Here is an 11505-nt window from a genome sequence, read left to right as displayed (position 1 = left end):
AAAATATATTCTTGCAGGTAACTTATTTTTGTTTAACACTATATAATCTTATTTGAAGATTAACACATCAGAAATGATATCTTAAAAATAAAGATTATTGTCAAAAGTAAGAATGTTTTTTTCTGTGTCTACTCAATGTCGATTGCTATACTTCTCGTTCGGTTTTCTTCTCTCCATTTCCACGATTATACACATTTCGAACAACCAAATGCTGTATTATCTTAAAGTAATTTGAAATGTTTTGCAATTCAAATTGCCCATTAGCGAGTAAAAGTTAGCACGTCTGCCTCATCGAGTGATTTTATCGCGAGTTTTTATTGTCCTTTTATCATCACATACGTGACATTGATTTTAATATGTTCACATCGTGTTAACACTTCAAAGTGCCTAAAAGCAAAACTGCTAGGTGTTAATACGTACACTGTGTGTATACACTGTGTGTGGCGACAGATGTGTAATATAATGTGTACTTTAGCCTAATAACGAGAATCGGCAAAAAATTTTTTTCATGCAAACAGTCGATGCGATTTATATGACAAAAAAAAATAAACAAGAAGAGAGAGAGAAAGAGAGAGAGAGAGAAAGAGAAAAAGAGAGAGAGAGAGAGAGCGAGAGAGAAAGAAAGAGAAAGAGAGGGGAGAAGAGTCACTAAAGGAGACAAGAATTTACGTCGCGGAAAGCGATTGCCGCGAGCGTGCTTTCAGTTTTATGGATTTCATATTTCGTCGACATCGTACGAGACAGCCAGTATATTACTCTCACTTTCGAAGAAAGTAGTCGTAAGTAGAGGAAGACTGTGTGTACGCATGTATATTGCGTGTGTGTGTGCGCGTGCGCGCGTACATGTATGTGTGAGTACGCTGGACGAAAGGCAAAGTTTCAACGGCCGTGAATGGTATTTTTCTGTTTTGCTAATCATTTTCCTGTTTGTTGTTTCTTTTTGGTGACTTTTTAATGAATAATGAATAATAAAAAATACGCGATTTATAATGATCTTTCCCTCCTTTCTCTCCTCTCTCTCTCTTTATAAATGTAAAGATGGAATAATACACCATTGGAAATACGAGGTATAGCAATCTGCTAATGCTTTAAAATTGAAATTTTGCAAGTTCTTATTATCATTGTAATCGTAATTTGTTGCGTGCAATTTTCATTATTTTTCTATCTTCTTTAACATCGTATGATGATAGTTGTATAATTCTTATTTTGTTCATTTACTTTTACATATACTTATTTCTATTATTTACTTCTTCTTTTTCTTACTTTGTAGATTTATTGTATTGTATTGTATTTACAGCGTTTATAAAATTTTTTTTCTTTTTCTATACAATTATGTTATTTGATCGTAAGTATGACTCTTAAGGGAATCTGTTCGAATACTCTGTCTCTCTTTCTTTCTCTTTTTGTCTCTTTGTTTCTTTTTAAATCGATTTATACCTGATAATTATTTATCACCTTGCGCATGAACGAAATATTATTTAGACTGACAACAATCGTATGAGCGTACTCAACCAAGCACCTTCACATTATTTGCGTAACTCTTAAATGAGTCATTGCGTCACGAGTGTCAAACGTTACAAATATCACACGACAAAAATACGACGATAAAGAAGTTATCGCGTCGCACGCGACCGTTTTCTATCGGCCAAGAACTATTCGGAATAACAAAGCGATATGAATGACGCATTGCGTCAAAGTACATTTCGACATTTGCACGTATAAAGGAACAATGGCAAGTTACAGGAATAATTCTGGAGAAATGTCAATTATTGGAAGATCAATAAAACAATACACTTAAAGCAATAAGCTAGCGTTTCGATCACAAATGGTTCAAAATTTTTCGATATTATAAAGTAACACATACAAAAAGTATAATCTTATTTTTAACGAAAATATGGCTCTTATATGACTTTAAAAGGAGGAAGAAGAGAATTCTTCTAAAACTAAAGAAAATATTTTAAGCACAATATTCTTAAAGTTGGAGGAATTTCGTCTTTTATCTGCAATACAAGTCTTGTTCTTAATAGAAATTTATTTTAGCAAAAGTAGGAGGAGTAACACTTCGTTTCAAGTATACATCTTGATTCAAAAGGAAAAAATTAGAATAATACTTAATAGATTTCCGATAGTCTACTTCATTAAAAATACTTTTTTGATACGAGTTTCCAAGAGATTATTCTAATTCCTTAGAATATGAGATTACAAAAAATAGTACTTTGCAAATAGACCTTTCTTTTAGAATAGACCTTGTTAGAATATTTTTTTTATTAGAAGAATCTTCTTGAATTTAGTATATAAAAGGATTTAATCTAATAATGAGATTATATTTTTTTTAGATAGAGACATGTACTGGTCAGACTCTTTATTATTCAATTGCGTAACAAATATATAGCCAGTAAGATGACTTTGAATTTTAGACGCGAGTATTGAATCATTAGAATTATTTAGTACACACACACACACATATATATATGTATATATGTAAATTGAATAATTATTCTCATGGAACGATAACTATATTTGTTGTGTAAGCAATGCAAAAAGTAAAATCGACTCCTTTTCTGATTAATTTATTAATTTATTAACATTAATATTATCTCCTCTTTACTTATTATTAATTAGCAAAATAATCAGCGTTAAAAGAAAAATCACGATTCAACTGCCGTGTCTAAATACAAGCGATTCTTAAGCTAGTATCAGCGTTAACAGTTGTTGATTAAAGATTGCAACTTGACAAATAGTCAAAGAGAGCCGAGATCGAGATTAGGCTGTTGACTCGACAAATTCTCTTTAATCTCTAATCCATAATTCTTTGTTCTCAATGCTCAGTATGATATGTCTTACAGGCCTTACATTTACGGATCTTACAGGCCTCGCATTCGTACGGCTGGAGAAAAGAAATCTTCGATTATAAGTCACCTATAAGTAACAAATCATATCTTGCTGAACATTGAACGTCTGGTATTATCACTTCTTCTTCATCAACAATAATTATACACTTAGATTTTCGCGCTGTCATCCGTGACATTCGCGCGTCACCGGAATCCTCTCGACGACGAATGGCATCTTATTCCGTATCGCGCGGCGATAATTGTCGCTATATTCTGACACCTGGAGACAACGACGACGACGACGACGAGTTTACGCGATGACTGTATACAGCGTCATACATATGCAAGCGTATCGCCTTGTCTCCATGCGCGGTACTCGTGACGAATAATTAGCGTCAAACTGCATACATTTTACGTACTTTGAAGAAAAACTGGTCTGTCGGTCAACCAATGATATTTAGTTAGTAATTGTAATAAATACGTTCATTATCATTCTGTAATTATAACTTTCGACGGTTTTTTCCACAACTTTTTGATAAACTATTCTATTATTGATAAACTCACAGTTAAATTACACGCTTATGTTTATCTAATTTGAAGTCAAAATATAGACATGCATATGATTCAACCGTTAATTAGCTTACCAAGAGGTTGGAGAAATCGACTTTTAATCGTTCAATCGAAACAGTTCAAACGAAATTGAAAGTTCCTTTAAAAAATATTTTGCACTAAGCACTTTCTGTAATTGTAAACATTCAGAATTATAAATTGCTTAATTATATTATAATAAATTATAGTATTATTTTATTAAATAATATTATAATTTGTATATTAAATGTATATTAAATATATATTAAATAATATTATATGAAATAAATTGAAATATTATATGAAATAAATTACAATTAAATTTGTTATTGAAAAAACTCTCTGTTACAGTCTGCAATCATTTATTTAAAAGAGCCTTTAATTATTTGTCTCGATTAGAAATTGCCTTAATATTCCACAATATTCCATATTAAATCTTTCTTCCAATTATACACTTAAAAAGTTTTATGTTGAATTTAATATATATATTTTACAGGTACCAATTCGCGTTCTTCCTAATTTTTGCGTTAATTTTACAAGGCAAGTATGTAAAGAAAAATAACACAACTAATATATCGAAAATTAACACAAGAATATAACATTCTTAAACACTATTATGTCATTTTAATGTTTAGAAATTGTGATTATGAACCGCCACAGAATAGCCAAAACGACAATATCAAATATAATGATATATCAAATCAACATATGAGTATGTTGAATTGAAAATTCAAGGCGAGAGTTTCACGGATTGATTTCGATACAAATATAAAATGTTTTTCACCGTGTAATAACTTAAAATTATAATTTATTTAATTACATCAGAATAAATTACATTATTTATATTATATTACATCAGAAGTAATTACATTGCTTTGTATATTTTCTGTTGTTATACAAAAATCCCGTTTCTATAACATATTAATAATTAATTTCTCTTATGTTACATATCACACGCGCACGCGTGTCAACTAGAAAAGTACCGTAATTATGACTTTTAGTGACCCAGCGCGGGTTAACAACCGACGAGAGGAGCTGTAGATGAGAGACGCGAAGGTGCGAGATCCAAGACGTCGGGGAAAGCGGACTCCTTTTAGACTATCATCCATAACGACGACGCGACGCGACATCGTCGTGCAGAAGCGAGAAAGTAAGAGTTCACTCGCGTTGGCTGATTTCTTCTCCTCTCGTCACTTTCGTTCTCGGCGAGACGCGGCGAGTGTCACTCGCCGCGACCCAACAACGAATTTAACAACGGCCTCATATGTACACTTATAGCATCATTTCATCTACATCATTTGATACATGTCTGCTCCTCGCTCTCTTTTCAGTGTCGCGGTGAAATTCCCCTCATATTTCAGTATTTGATCTTTGGAAGCGGTCAATTTGATTTCGTATTATCGGAAGAGAAGAGTGGCCGCTTATCGTTATCGTTATCGACGATCTTTGCATATCATAGAGACCATCTAATTAGAAAATTATCTGCACACATTTATGTAAATGTTCGAGGATTTTCAACATTCATGCGAGACGTGAACAATGATATACAGAGATTGGTGTAATATACAACTTTAACATTGTCTGCATCAAAAGTTTCTTGGAATCTGGTTGGAATCCCCAAAATTGAGTTTCTTACAAAAATTATGAATTCTCACTAGGAAGATTCAGGTTCTGAAATGTTTCAAATGCACGATTCACAGATGGGAAACTCATACAAGTCCCATCTACTCTGTCCAACGTTTTACTACAGATTTTTTCTGTGGTTTTCATTTTGTTTTCATTCTGTATTCATTCAAGCACTTTTTTTTGTGTATCACGGGAAAGAATTAAAACTCGGTTGTGACAACTGAAGGGAATTGGCTGAGTAAAAATCTCTTTTATAGTAATCGTTCTGTTCCTACAATTGAGTTTTTTTATCATTTTAACATTTTTTTTCTTTTTATACTAAAAGGAATATATTTACTTGAAGCAGAATGCTCTCTTACTAGAAGAAATTTCTATTAAGAACAAGATTTTTATTAGAAAATAAAATTCTTCTGAATATTCAGACAAATGTTCTTTGTCCAATAACAGATTATTTTTTGTCAGCGAGTTTTTCGTCTAATCCTATTCAGTTACTTAAAATTCAGTTACTGTGTGTATGTGTGTGTGTATTGCTGATTCAAATCAATTTTATATATAAATATAGAAATTGATTTAAATCAGCAATACGGTAACTGAATTTTAAGTAACTGAATGGGATCAGACGAAAAATTCGCTGACAAAAAATAATATCTCTGTTATTATGACGGAGAATGTTTGAACATTCAGAAGAATTTAATTCTTTATGCCTACAATAAAATTAATTTATATATAAATTGATATATATTGATAATATATTGATAATATATTAATTGATTTGAATCAACGATGTGTATATATATATATATATATATATATATATATATATATATATATATATATATATTGTGTGTAATACACGCACACATACTTTTATATATGCATATATATATATATATATATATATATATATATATATATATATATATTCGTATGTTACGCGGATTGAGATTTCCACATAGTCATTCATATTACAAAACCAAGTTTCCGGATAATAAGATACGTTAATATACTCGTTTAGTGCGCAATGAAATGTTCTTTTCATACAAATCATTCTCATAAAAATCGTTAATTTATAGAGCGCTATTGAATTTCTGGGATTAGCGTTGCAAATGTCGTATGTTGTCACGAGCGGTCATAATCTGTGAATGAAATTAGGACGGCAGGAGGAAAAGAGAACGGAATGTTGAGTTAATGAGATTTTATTATTTTACCGTCTCAATTCTAATTACTTTTTTTTTATTTCTTATTCTAATTATTTTTTTCATAGCTTTTATCGAGTTCTATTTTGGAGGTCGACAACCTAGAAAATATCGAGATCTTGTAAATTCTTAATTTTATTTTTTTGTAAGATTATTGATTAGTACGTTATTATAAACATTAATATAAGCAAGTTGGATTATTACAGTAGCTTTTAGGATTTACATTTATAATGTCGTAAACGACTGTGTAATTTTTAGTATAACTTCCAATGCGTCTTAACGTTTTCGCTATTATCACAAGAATGAAAAAATTTTTATTCAGTTTGTGTCAGTTTTCTAATATATATAAGTATGAAATATGATATAATATATAAGAATATATATAATATATGTAACTGTTATATGATATAATGTATGTATAATTATAAAATGTAATATAAGAATATATATATTTATATTTATATTCATATATATATGTTTTAGTTGTGCACACAATTGCACACAATTATTAATAAAGTTGATATTTCTATGCAATAATTATTTGTTTATTATTCATTTCTTCAATATTGATATATTTCTGAAAATATTTTCAAGACATCTAAAAGATATCTTTAAGACATCTTTTGAAAATGCATAAAAGGCGTCTTTTAGATATCTTTAAATGCTATAGAACATACCTTTCAGATTTCTGCTAGACATCTTCAAGATGTTTTCAAGACATCTTTTAGATATCTAGAAGATATCTAAAATAAATCTTATTAGACATCTTTAAATGTTATATAAGACATCTTTTTAGAATTCTATAAGATATTTTCAAGACATCTTTAAGATATCTTTTAGATTTCTATAAGATATCTTCAAGACATCTCAAGATATTTGAAAAATATTAGCTAAATATAAACTGTTGCGTAAGACATCTTTTAGATTTCTAAAAGATATCTTTTCGTAAAAAATATAAGATATCTCAAGACATGGCAAGATATCTTTTAGAAATTTAAAAGATATCTTTTTGTCTATTTGGGAAGTTGGCTGTGATGTATCGCTGCGCAGCATAATCCGCGATAAAATTATTCAAAATAAATCAATAAATTCATAATTGACGAAAATCTATATTGATTGAACCTGAGATAAATGTAAAATTCGTTTTAGGTGGTTTACAGTTAACGATGAACTCGCAATATATTATTGTGTAATATAATTTTCAATGGAAATGTTGATTATTCAGCCGATGATCGATTCAATCCAAACTGCGTAGATGTTTAATAACATCTAATATATCAAGATATGCCTTATAAGTGGCACCTAATAAGATATTTCTTAGACGTCTCTAGACTTCTTAGAAGTCTTTTCTTCGACATTCTGCTCAAGAATATTTAAATTAAAATATTTAGATTTACAATCGTGAGAAATGTTGAAAGGCAATAAGATCTATCGCAATAGATGGTTGCCTAATGATTAATTCAATTAGAGGAAAAAAAATTCGACGTAGTGACGTACGTTTGGAGGTATTTTCAGGCCATAACGTTCGCGGCGCTTTAATCAATACTGAGAAATTACTTGAATTATAACTGAAAGAAAGAATATTTAAGAAATAGTAAATATTTATTCGGCGGATACTAATAATATGTTTATTTATACTGATATAAAATATTTTCCAAATAAGGAAATATACATTCTTTTTTAAAACCTTAGGAAAACCTTAACTTTCTATGAAAGCAATTATTTTTTATCTTATTTAGGTGAAAAGATTTATATTTAAGAAAATATGTTATTAGTAATAGTGCTAAAGAAATATTGACTATTTCTTATATATTTTTTTCTGAATGTAGCTGATTCTATCGCGTCGAATTGAACTTGTATGTATGTATTCTGATTTTTTAAATATAATACTAATCCTTCTTTTTGCGTTTTTAAAATTCACATTCATTCACAAATGCGACAAATTGCTTTGGCCATAATTATTTTAACAAATCGTTAAATTTGTAATAAACAGTTCTTTAATCTATTAATCTATCAGAATATTGATTACAAATCTAAATATTGAATCTATTAATCTAGTAACCTAAAACTAGTAAACTTCGTATTAGAAGGTTCTTAATACATGATAAAATTTGCGACAGAATTCTATTTATAATTTTACGTAATTTTTAATGCAATTTTTATGTAACTTTTTTTCTGTTATAATTATGTGTGTATGTGTGATTTCTTATATACTCCATATTTCTTTACAAATATAGAATTTCATCAAACGAATTCTGTTGCGAATTACAAATCGAATAAAGTAGATTTTTCGATCGAACAACTTCGTTGAATATTCTCGCGCGACTCGAAGAAATTCAAGACAAGACGGGGACAATGACGCCTTCTTTTATGTAGCATAGAACTCTCGCTCTCGGGGTCTTTTTCGTCGGCATCACGAACTGCTCTGCGAGCGAAAGTGCCGCGGCTTCTTATGCGACCCGTACGATCTTCGTATTTTAATATGGTTGACTGCGCACGACTATATCGAGATACGAAGATCATCGCTATTAAATGCAAATCGCAAGAAAAAAATTCTGTCGCATTTAATTCACAGAAGTGCAAGATGGAAGCTGAAGGAGATATATAGGAAGTGAAGAAAAAGGCAAAGATATCACTTCATGGAGTTACTAGGAAGTATAGAGTGGAGTAATAAAACTAACAGGATATGAAAGAAAAAGGAAAAAGAGAGAATAAAGAGGACAATGAAGAAATAAGAATAGGAAGAGATAGGAAGAGAAAAGAGAAAAGAGAAAAGATAAAAGGATGGGTGTATACAGTTGAAAGGAAAGATTGGAGTATTGTGTGAGGGCAATATGGTATCCGTTGAGTGAAATAGGAAAATATAATTAGACATAATAAATAGGGAGAAGATTTAGGCAATATAAAGGTTAGATGAAAATGAAGAAGATCGCGAAAGGAGATTACAAGGGTATTTAAGTAACGAGGATGATATTGTAAAGTCAATTGAGAGGCAATGTAATTATAGAGATATTAGTGAGTAGATAGACATAAAAATAAGGAATGGATGGATGTGCGTGGCTAAGGAATATAATTATTATCTTCTTGGCTATGTAAGTTGAAAGAAAATAAACTGATATTAAAGAAGAAATACCAGAAAATTAAAACTATTTGATGAAAACTAATTTTATATGTTTACTTATACTAATATGCTATATTCTTTAATATGCATACAAAGATGCATAAAAAGACGTGGTGAGTTACGAAAAAAAAATTTGTACAAACAAGAAAACATTTTTCGAGAATTGTAGTTTTTCATCAAAAGACAATTGTTTATTCTATTTAAATAAAAGAGTTTATATTCGAGCAAATATTCTATTAGAGTACCCGATTCTATTAGTAATCCGAAAATATATAACACTACCGGAATAAACATTTTGTTTATTTTCTCAGATATTTTTTCTTAATGTACGATATAGATGTTCTCTTTCAAATGCCGAAAGATCGATGTTTTTATAATATTACTTTAGAATTATTATATTATTTTAGAATAATTCTACCTGAAGAACAAGTGAACATTTAAATAAATCAGATGGTAAATATAATCAATAATATGTCGGCTTAGTTTTATGATCGCTTCATTGAACTGAATTTTTAGTCTATTTTATACAAACAAGAGATTTTTATACAAACAAGAAATACGCAAATTTTAATGAGAAAATTGAAACATTTAGTTCGTCACATACAAATATGAAATTAAATGTATTTTATATGACTTGTTCCGACGAATCTTTTTTACAATGCATATTAACTCGATAAACTTCAGAACGTATATGGCATCCAACAGAAAGATTTATCTTCTGAGAATTGCTGAAAAACCAATTTTTTTATTGGACACGGATGCGTTACGGAACTCATTGCAAAAAAAAAATTAAGAAACCGTGTTGCAATTTTCCGCCATTGGTTGTACACGAGCGAGCGCAATTATGATTCTTAGAAAGCTTTGCGCGCTTATGAACTACAAAGTATCATTACTGCGCCGAGGGATGTAATCTTCTTGATAACATTAAGAAGAAAAAAAGTATAAGCGACGAAGAATGACGACGAGAACGATGCACGAGTTGTAATTTGTCTGCATGAAATCGATCGTGTATCATCGATTTCTCTGAGTTGGGAATACAAACCGTTACGTAAATCGCCCGGCGGTGTCCCTCGCCTCTTCCCTTCCCTTTTACTTCCGCCGAAAAGGAAGAAATCGGTTCTCCCGCTCACGTGCACGATTATCGCTCGATTCCTTGCTCGCGAAAGCGCACGATACCTGAGCGGTATCTTCGTGAGCGATCGAGTGAGCGCAATAATTGTCGCGAATATAGGAATCTAGGGTGATGCATGCGTTTGCGTAAGTCGCGAGACATCCCGGATCATTTCTAAACGGCGTAAACTTTATCAGCACAGATGAAGTTCATCGTCGAAACCGATTCATTTGATCCATTAGTGATCAGGAGGCTCGCGACAGTGAAAACAGCATGACGAACGAGTGTATATTTAGTTTCAACAGGGCTTGAACACTTTTTCCTCATTGTAGTTCGAAATGTAACCGATAGTCTAATGAGACAATGTTTTTTTCCAGAAATTAAGTTCATTGGATCATCGGCTGCACTCCGAAAAAGCATCGAGGAAGAAGAGTTTAAACCATTTAGGCCAAGTTCCACAACATCCGTTTAATTTTAACTACCGGTTAAGCCCCAATAGTGATTGATTAATTCTGATTAATTCTTCTTAATGTCAAATGCGCTTGGTCAAGTCCAATGTAATAGTTAAGTTAATTGGAGGTTGTGGAACTGGGCCTTAGAAACTAAGTGTACAGTGACATGCAAAATGGTTTAGATACGATGAAGTCGGGAGCTCATCAAGTGTTCACGATTGCGAGCTACTATTCATGAACGTCACATCTGTAATAACGGAGGATTGATAAAATACGCAAGGATTTTTATTGTACTCTCATCTGTCAGATAAGAGTCCAATAAAGAGCTGATATTTTACTGCACTGTGTACTTCGGCTGCTATCATAACTGATCGCCACGTAAATCTGTAAGCGATATTCGCAAATGTGACTACTTGATGGGCTTTTAATTTTGTTAGAAAAAAATTGTTCGAGCTATTTTGAAGCCGAGCATACACAGACTGACATAATAGCCTTAGCATGTCTTGTTATGGCTTATTAAAACTTTCTAATCGTACGCCTTACTAACTCTTTGAGCAACGCGGAGCTAAACGCTCCGTAT

This window comes from Odontomachus brunneus, unplaced genomic scaffold, assembly GCF_010583005.1.
Source record: "Odontomachus brunneus isolate Ranch 3 - 2012 unplaced genomic scaffold, Obru_v1 Obru_scaffold_091, whole genome shotgun sequence".
In the NCBI taxonomy this organism is placed as follows: domain Eukaryota; kingdom Metazoa; phylum Arthropoda; class Insecta; order Hymenoptera; family Formicidae; genus Odontomachus; species Odontomachus brunneus.
The sequence above is the reverse complement of the archived record's forward strand: the minus strand, read 5'-3'. Positions refer to the sequence as shown.